General features: G+C 44.4%; 1 pseudogene; it reads right to left on the bottom strand.

Moving 5' to 3' along the window:
* Positions 1–6,178: 6,178 nt before the first annotated feature.
* On the bottom strand, positions 6,179–7,425 carry LOC124991398 (ATP-dependent Clp protease proteolytic subunit, mitochondrial-like; annotated as a pseudogene).
* Positions 7,426–9,275: the final 1,850 nt, after the last annotated feature.

Below are 9,275 nucleotides of genomic sequence, written 5' to 3' on the forward strand. Positions count from 1 at the left end.
ATCTCAGGAGGCACCATTAGGGTGGCTCCATGTCTAGGGCTGGGAAATTTGGGGTGCTTATTCACTTGCACACCAGGGAGTTGATGCTGGCAGGGGTTGTTGGGAGACACACTCCCTGTGGTCTCTGCCTGCGCTCCTTGCTTCCACAAAACATGGTGGCCATGCTCCCAGGATGACTGTCACAGGAGAGAACTCCAAGGGAAAGCTGTGCTCTCCATGTGACCTCATTTCACAGCATCCCTTCTGCTGCATTCAGCCAACCATGAGATTGCCAAGGCCTGATCTGCTTCCAGGGAAGGGGAGATCTGTCTGCACTTCTTGCTTGACAAACTTCTATAGTGCTTTTGTAAAATACAGCATGCCAGAAGGCAGAGTGTTCTCAGAAGAGGAAGTTCTGCCCAGCCCACACAGCAAAGGTGCCCATATCCACACCAGTCTCTGGGAGGGTGTTCACTCCCCATGCAGGGGCAGAGAAGGTGACTCCTTCTCCCAGAGCCCACACAAAGGCCAACAGCTGGACCTTAGTCTGCCTGTGGGATTAATCTTTTGTGGGAGGAAAATAACTGATTTTCTGCATTTTCCCTAACTCCTTACTTGCATGTTGGCCAATGGAGAGTCCTCAGACCTCAGGGTCCTCCAGGACCACTTCCTCCTCTTTTTCTCCTATTTCTCCTTGACTTTTTCTCCTTTTCTCTCTGGTTCCCTTTCCCTCTTGCCTTGGCCCCTCTTCTGCCTCTCTGGTGTTTGTGCCCTGCTGAGTCCTGCCCTCTGGAGGAAGCTCCCTCCTTGGAACCAGGCTTTATGGCCACTCAGCACCTGCATAACCACTATGGACCATGTCCTACCCAGCTTTCAGATGGCCATGTCACATCCAGGCAGGAAGCTGAGAGGGAATAAGCTCCCTCCATTATTACTTTATTTTACTTAATGACTTTTTTTTTTAAAAACAAGATGAAATACACATAACACAGAATTAACCATTTAAAATGGGCTTTCCCCCCCCCTTTCCCCCACCCCTCCAAGCCCTCCCACGCCTCTTTTCCCTCTATAAAATGGGCTTTTACTGCATTCACAGAGTATGCACACATTGCCTCTATTCAGTTCCCAAATATTTCCATCATTCCAAATAGACCCTGTGGCTATTAATCAGTCATTCCCCATGTGCTTACTCCTAACAATCTCACATCTATGTTCTGCCTTTCTGGGTGTCCCAATTCTGTATATTTTGCAAAAATGAAATCATGCAATATGTGACCTTGTGTGTCTGGTTTATTTCAAGGTTTAGCTTATCATAGCATAAATTAGTACTTTGATCATTTTCATGAGTAATATTCCATTGTATGGATATACCACAATGTGTTTATCCATTTATTTTGGACTTTTGTGTTATTTCCACCTTTTACATTAAACATCCTTGAAAAAGAATTTTGGAGGGAAAGTTCCTATTTTTGATTATTTGGAATAAATAACAAGGAGTGGAATACCTGAGTCATATGATCATTTTGTGCTTAACTTTTTGAGGGACTTGTAGACTTCCTCACCATTAGGCTGTGAAGAAATTTATCATGTGTTTAAAGAACTCATTTGCATCCTGAAGTCTTCTGCCTACTGTCCTGCCAGGTCTTTTATGAGTGAAACCACTTATAGTCTTGAAATGTGCACTAGCTCTTCAGCAAGGAAACCCTGAGCTGGCTGTAGAGGAGAGTATAGGACAGGGATAGAAATCCAAGACTCATCCACCCATCCACTCCTAAATCATTCATTCATTAATTCACCATTCACTATTTCATCCATTTACTAATTCATCCATTCACCAATTCATTGGTAAAATATTTACCGTGCACCTACCCTATTCCACTCCCTGTGCTGGACATGGGAAGAGGTGCAGAAGATACAGGTGTTTCTTCAAGAGGTTTATGATCTTGGGTCGGCAAAATCAGACATATTTAAAAAAATCAGGTCAAGCAAGGTGGCCTATGTTTGTAGTCCTAGCTCCTTAGGATCCTCAGGCAGAAGACTCACACAAATCACTTCTGGGAAGGTAAAGCAAGAAACAGTTAACATGATTCACTTCTGGAGGTAGACCTGGGACAGGGATGCTGTTCTACTAACTTCTGTAACTCAAGAGCACAGCACATACTAGGTGGTCAGTTTTGCCCCACACATAGTAAGTTGTTCGGAAAGAAATTATCAGTTGCATGGATTAATATTTCCATAGACATACCTGACCATTTAATTTTAGGTCCTTCTATGCACTTATAATTTGTTTTAATTATACATGAATATAAAACAAAAATTGATTATAATTTTTTTAAATCCAATCATTCTGTCTTCCAATTTTCCTCACCCATAACTGTGCTGAGGAGAGAAGGATGTGGGATCACATTTATATGAAGATGTACAATGATCAAAATGTGTTGTTAGAAAAATACGGAGAAAAACTGGTCACAGCAGCCATCTATATTTATTTTTAAAAATCCTGTCAAGTGCATGAGGGCTTCCCTGGTTCCCACTCTTGGATTCCGTGGAGGGATTCATCTTGCCTGGGGTTCTTCCAGGCCCACCTCACTCGCCTCACAGAAAGAGCCTTCCAGGGGAGATGGATCACTCGTGAGTCCTCCCAGCCCACACTGCACCTGGGCTTCAATGGGTGGACACTGTTGCCTCCGTCTGTGACAGTACAGCACATAGTATTGGCAGGACCCTCCACCACGAAGTGCAGGGAAAGCAACATATTTATCTAAATCTCATTTGTTTTCATTTTTTTTGTGCCGGGTTTTTTCCTGCCCCCATCCAACCTCCCAATGCCAAACCTCACTTCACTTGAAGAAAGATGTTCTTTCCAGGAAAACAGCTCCACTGCACTGAATCAAAGGGAAAGATGTACTGCAGGGAAAAGGGACCTTGAAGTGGGATCTCCAGGATTGGGTGTGACTGGGGTTGGGGACTGGCGGCCTGGGTTCCTTTCTTGTTCTGCCAGAAACAGCTGCGTGAGCCCTGAACTTGCGACTCTGCCTTCTTGACCTTGTTTTTTGCTTCTGAAAAAAGGTAGAAGAGTTGAAGCTACATCCTTGGGTGTTGTTAGCAGTTAAAGAAAAAAAAGATTATAGATAAACACAGAAATGTGCTCACAGCCAAAATCAGCTCTGTTGTAGCACCACTTTTTGATAGACTGGTCACAGATGGAGGACCCATTTGGGAGATGAAAGCAAAGTCCCTAAGTTAGGAGATGTAGGTTCCAGAATCCAACAGCCAGCTCTGTGGGGTCCAATCCATAAACTGTTGGAAGCAGAAATAATTTTGGACCAAGGACCTCATAAGTTCTTCCTGAAACTTGCATTTAAGCAGAGATAGAGAACATGAACATTGACTGGGGGCCTGGGGTCCAGGTACACATTAGCACCTGTGTGGGGTCACAGGTATACAAACCACATCTGCCAACTGCTTTCATAGGACCTGTGAGCTAAAAATAAATCACACACTTCTAAAACATTGAAGAAAATGAAAAGAAGAATAATATTTAGTGTATGTGAATATTATATTAAACTTAAATTTAAGTGTCCATATATATATATAAAATTGTATTATTATTATTATTTTGCAGAGCTGGGTACGGAACACAGAACATGCTAGGCAAACTCTTTGCCACTGTGCTATGCCCCTAGCCCAACCAGAAACACATTTCCATGGGAACAACACCACTCCCTTTCTTTTACATGTCAGGTAATGCTACTCTGCAAAGTGGAAAATATTTACCAAAAATATTTGCTGACCTCACCTTTCTAGACTGTACTGAACATTCAAAGTAATCACATGAGTCTTGGTATCATTGGAAACTCATCTTAGAGGCAAATAAACAGGCTTTGAGCACCTCAGGTAGGCAGCTGATCCCAGGATCACAGGGAAATTATTCTTATTATTCCCATTCTCCAGATGAGGAGACTGAATCCCCCAGAGATCAAGTGACTTGCCCAAAGTTAGCCAGTGAATGGAACACCATTGCAGGTATGAGAATCCCACTTTTAGGAGCTGGGCTAGTTTTCTTTTCTATCTCTCCTCTTTTGTGGGACTTCAGGGTAAGGATTCTAGAATACATGGAAGGAGCTGCCTCAGCTGGAAGACTGAATGCCCCCGCCAACTGGGAACTGGAGCAGTGGCTAATGCGTTAGGGGCTGGGGTCCTGCATCAGGCACTGGTTTCAGGAAGGAGGGTGGAGGGGAGAAGATTAGGAAGAGGAGAGGCTCAGGTCTCTTCTGGCTCCCTCTATGAATGCACCCACTCTGTTGCCTGTTGTTTAGAGGAGCAGCAAGTGGGTTGCACACCCTGCTTCTGTTCTTGTAACCACTTGTTTTGTATCATAGTAACAATCCCAGAAGAACAACTGTATAATGACCCTTCCCCCCTGCCCTGCACCAGCCCTAGGAACCATTGAACAAGGCCTGTCCTCAAAATGATTCTCATTCAGATGCAACCTCCATGCCAAGGAGAGGGGATGGACATGGGCAGCCTCACGATGGAGCCTGAGATGCTGCTGACTCGTAGGGAATGCTGTGGAGAGATGCTGACAAGGTATTAGGGAATGTGCAAATGGGGTTCATAACCATGTTCTGTGGTAATTGACTGATGGCCGCAAACTTAACTTACAAGGACTCTCGCAGCACAGGGAAATGCTTAGGGGTGCAGGCTCTGGTGTCAGGTTCTTAGTGTGGACTCTGCCTATGAGCCATTGAACTTCAGTTCTTGAGCCTTCTCAGTTTTGCAAGCTGTAAGATGAGGATATAGAGTGCTACGTCTCATGGTTGGCATTACTTATCTACAATGCTATATATAAATGCTTGCCAAGAGAAATAAAAGAAAGAGAAAACCTTACATACAAATGTGGAGAACTACTGGCCTAAGCCAACATAGGCATTTGTAGGTTGGGCATTATGGCACAGAGAAGTTGAGTGACTCATCTGTGGTCACACAGTAAGAAAGGGGTAAGGTGGTCTAAGACCAAGGCCTGCTAGAGTTTTCAGGGAGATGTACCCATGAAAGCAGAGCTGGTCCCTGAGCAGCCTGGCTCAGGCTGAGTATTATTCCAGTGTGTGTATGCACCACACTTTCTTTATCCATTCATCTGTTGAAGGGCATCTAGGTTGGTTCCACAGTTTAGCTATTGTGACTTGAGCTGCTATGAACATTGATGTGACTGCGTCACTGTAGTATGCTGATTTTAGGTCCTATGGGTATAAAATGAGAAGTGGAATAGCTGGGTCAAATGATGGTTCCATTCCAAGTTTTTGAGGAATGTCCATACTACTTTCCAGAGTGGTTGCACCAATTTGCAGTCCCACCAGCAATGTTTGAGTGTACCTTTTCCCCAACATCCTCACCAATAGTTATTGTCACTTGTATTCTTTATAATTGTCATTCTGACTAGAGTGAGATCTTGAGTAATTGCTACAGATGTTGAACATTTTTTTCAGATATTTTTGATTGATTGTATATCTTCTGTGAAATATCTGTTCATTTCCTTTCTGTGAAATATCTGTTCATTTTCCATTTATTGATTGGTTTGTTATTTGTTAAGTTTTTTGAGTTCTTTATATATCCTGGAGATTAGTGCTCTATCTGATGTGTGTGTGGTAAAGATTTTCTCCCATTCTGTAGGTTTTTTTCATGCTATTGATTTTTTTTTCTTTTGCTGAGAAGCTTTTAAATTTGAATCCATCCCATTTATTTATTCTTGATCTTATTTCTTGTGCTTTAGGAGTTGTTCAGGCCCTAAGTCAACATGATGAAGATTTGGGCCTACTTTTTCCCCCTCTAGTAGGCTCAGGATCTCTGTTCTAATTCCTAGGTCTTTGATCCACCTGGAGTTGTATTTTGTGCAGAGTGAGAGTCAGGAGTCTAATTTCATTTTGTTACATGTGGATTTCCAATTTTCCCAGCATCATTTGTTGAAGAGGCTATCTTTTCTCCTTTGTCTAGTATGAGATAGCTGTATTTATGTGGGTTTGCCTCTGTGGCTTATGTCTGTAAATAAACAATTTTAGAAAAGCCTTTTTTTCCTTCCACAAACTATTATGATCTATTTTTTCCAGTCATGTCACTAATTGTGAATTTCTACCTGTCACTGAGAGAATAGAGTTGATTTTTTTGTTTTGTTTAAAGAACACAAAGATTTAATTTAAAATCACAGTGTCTCAGCCAGACGGCCCTGCCCATCAGGGCACCCTGCATCCAAAGTTCCTCCAGGGGCTGCTCCAGACCCAGCAAGCAGTGAGAGGTGAGTTGGGGCAGCCTCGGGGTCTGGCTGGCCCAGGCCTTGGCGCTGCCCCGGGGGGGAGCTCTGGCTCCCAGGTGCTTGTGGCACAGGAGGGTCTGTCGGTGAGGCCGCAGGCTCTTTCTGCACCAGCTCTGGCTGATCCTCTCCGTCCTGGGGGGGATGGACCAGAACCTTGTCTAAGATGCCAAACTCCTGGGCCTCCATGGGGCTCCTGTAGCGGTCCCTCTCCATGACCTACTCGATCACCTTCAGGCTGTGCTTGGTGTGCTTGGCATAGATGTTGTACAGCTGTTTCTTGGCTTCATAATCTCCTCTGCCTGGATGGCAATGTCTGTGGCTTGGCCCTCACGCACCCCGAGGGCTGGTGGATCATGATGCGGGAGTTGGGGAGCGAGTGGCGCATGCCCGGGTTGCTGGCAGCAAGCAGCAGGTAGCCCATGCTGGCGGCCTGACCCACGCACCACGTGCAGATGGCGTTCAGAATGTACTGCATCGTGTCGTATATGGCCAGGCACGCAGTCACCACACAACCAGGGCTGTTGATGTATATGTGGATGGGCTTCTTGTTGCTCTCAGATTGCAGGAACAGCAGCTGAGCGATAGCCAGGCTGGCCACACTCATCAATCGGGCCCATGACGCACACGATGTGCTCCCGCAGGAGCCGAAAGTAGATGTCATAGGTGCGCTCGCCGGCCGCGACCTGTCTGCTCCACCACGATGCTGATGAGCAGGACAGCCCGGGAAGCCATCGCGTGCAAGCTCCGCTGCAGGGCCAGGCTGCTCCAGGGGGCCCACTGCGCTGGGAAGGGAGCGGCGAGGGGAGGCCTTAGAGCGCGGCACTTGCCTGCCACCACCCAGGCCTCCCCGCGCCAGCATTCGGGCTAGAGTTGATATTTTAGTAAAAAGTTTAATTAGAGGGAGCAGTTAATTAGTTTGTAACTAATTACAAACCGGCAGAAGCTTGGACTAGGTTTGGTCACAGCAGAGTGTCCAGGGGTTTGCAGGAACACTGTCACAGATTTTTTACTTTGCTGCTTTGATTTTCACTTCCTTCTGTTCCCCACACATGCTTCACCAGTGGCACACACGTCTGACAGGGAGCCTCTTTCTCTGTGCACAGGAGTGTTGGCTTTCTGTTCCCTGGTGCCACCATCGTCCTGTCTCTGTGGGATAGAAACCACATGTGTAAACGTGTCTGATTGTAGATTTCCTTATAGGTTCTATGCACACACATTTGTTCTTGAAAAATTACCTTTTTAATACTTTGAAGACTTCAAAAACTTTCTAGAAAATTCAAGAAAATATTTCCATGTAACTTAGCACATGAAAGAGCCAGGACATATGCCTGTCAATGGGATCTCTTCAAAATCTGCCCTTTTGTGATGTCACCATTTGGATATCCCTGTGAGGATCAGTCAAGTTGTCATTACCACAGACTGAGGCTGCTTGAGTGACAGACACCTGGGATTAACATGATTGTTTGTGACCGCCTGCCTTTTTTGGACCCAAACAAGCCATACATGGTAACCCACATCAGACTGGGACAGGAGGCTTACACAGGAGCTACCTACCACTCATAAGTAGGGCCCTTCCAGAGGAGAGTCATCCCTGTGAAACTGAGGATGAGGAGAACTGCATCTATGGACAACATTCCCTGACAGGACAGGACTCCTGCCCATCCTCTCAAACTCTCTTGTGGCCCATTGTGTGGTGGTCACATCTGAGAATTGCCTGTGGGTCATTGACGATGTGTGCCCAGGACCCAGGTTGCCAGGATCGGGTCAGAGGCTTGACTCAGACCCACAGCAAGGCACTCTCCAGTTTCTATCAAAACCATGTTGGGTTTTGAGCCTGGACAAATAGAACTGTTTTAGTTGTTGAAAAATATTTGTAGTTTTTTGTTTCATTTTCTCTCATTCCATTTCTGCCTTAATTTTAGTTCCTTGGGTAAGGCAAGCTCAAATTAACCCTCTGCCATCAAATGACTGGCCACCTTGGCTTGTAGGCACAGCTCCTTCTTGGGTCAGTGACATGCCACCCAGGCACTCTGCCCTGCAGGCTTCCTCTGGCTCTGGAAGGCTGCTTCCCACAGGTGCACTTCCAATCCTCCCCTTCCATGATACCTCCTCTTTTGCTCTTGTATACCCCCTTCTTTTGGTAGAACCGAGCACCTACCGTTCAGTTCAAGTTTATTATCTCCTGTATTGTCTGTTTTTCCAAAGAAGAGAGAGTGAAGTACTTTAAATCTGTACTTGAAAACTGTATGAAGGTGTTTTCTTGTTAAGTTTTGAGTTTTCCCCCATATCCCAAGGTTAAGCACTGAGATTTTTCCATTAAGTCCCATAATCTGAAACTCTTCCCTAATCACCTAAAGTTTGTTTAGGAGACCCCAGACCTATGTAGTATTTTTGAAGCCTGATCATTTGGTTTCCTTTTCAATTTTCTTCCCTTTCTTTTGAAGTTTTGTTTTGATTTCTCTGTTTTATATGTATCTTGTTCAATGTTATAAGGTTGAGCTTCACATTTCACTGGGGCAGAAGCAGAACAGAGTGTATATTCTTATATATATGTGTGTGTGTGTATATACATATATATATGTGTATATATATTTATAGTTGTAGTTGGACACAATACCTTTATTTTATTTTTATGTGGTGCTGAGGATTAAAACCAGGACCTCACACATGCTAGGTGAGTGCTCTAACACTGAGCCACAACCAAGCCCCAGAGGGTATAGTTTGATTTGCTACATTTATATGTTTCTTGAAGCTAAATGTATATATGAGTAGTCATGAGATAATACAGTGTAAACAGATTAGACACCCAGAAATTGTGACTTCTGTGCTATCTCCATTTATTTTGTAATTTCTTTGAAATATTTTTGGACCTAAGAAAAACACCAAGCTACACTTAAAACAAATCGTTTTGCCTTTCAGTTGGCTATAATAAAAGAAGCAGATAAAGCTCATTGCAGAGTTAATAGGCAACAATAGTTTTCAGGAA

The sequence above is a fragment of the Sciurus carolinensis genome, chromosome 8, assembly GCF_902686445.1.
Source record: "Sciurus carolinensis chromosome 8, mSciCar1.2, whole genome shotgun sequence".
NCBI lineage: Eukaryota > Metazoa > Chordata > Mammalia > Rodentia > Sciuridae > Sciurus > Sciurus carolinensis.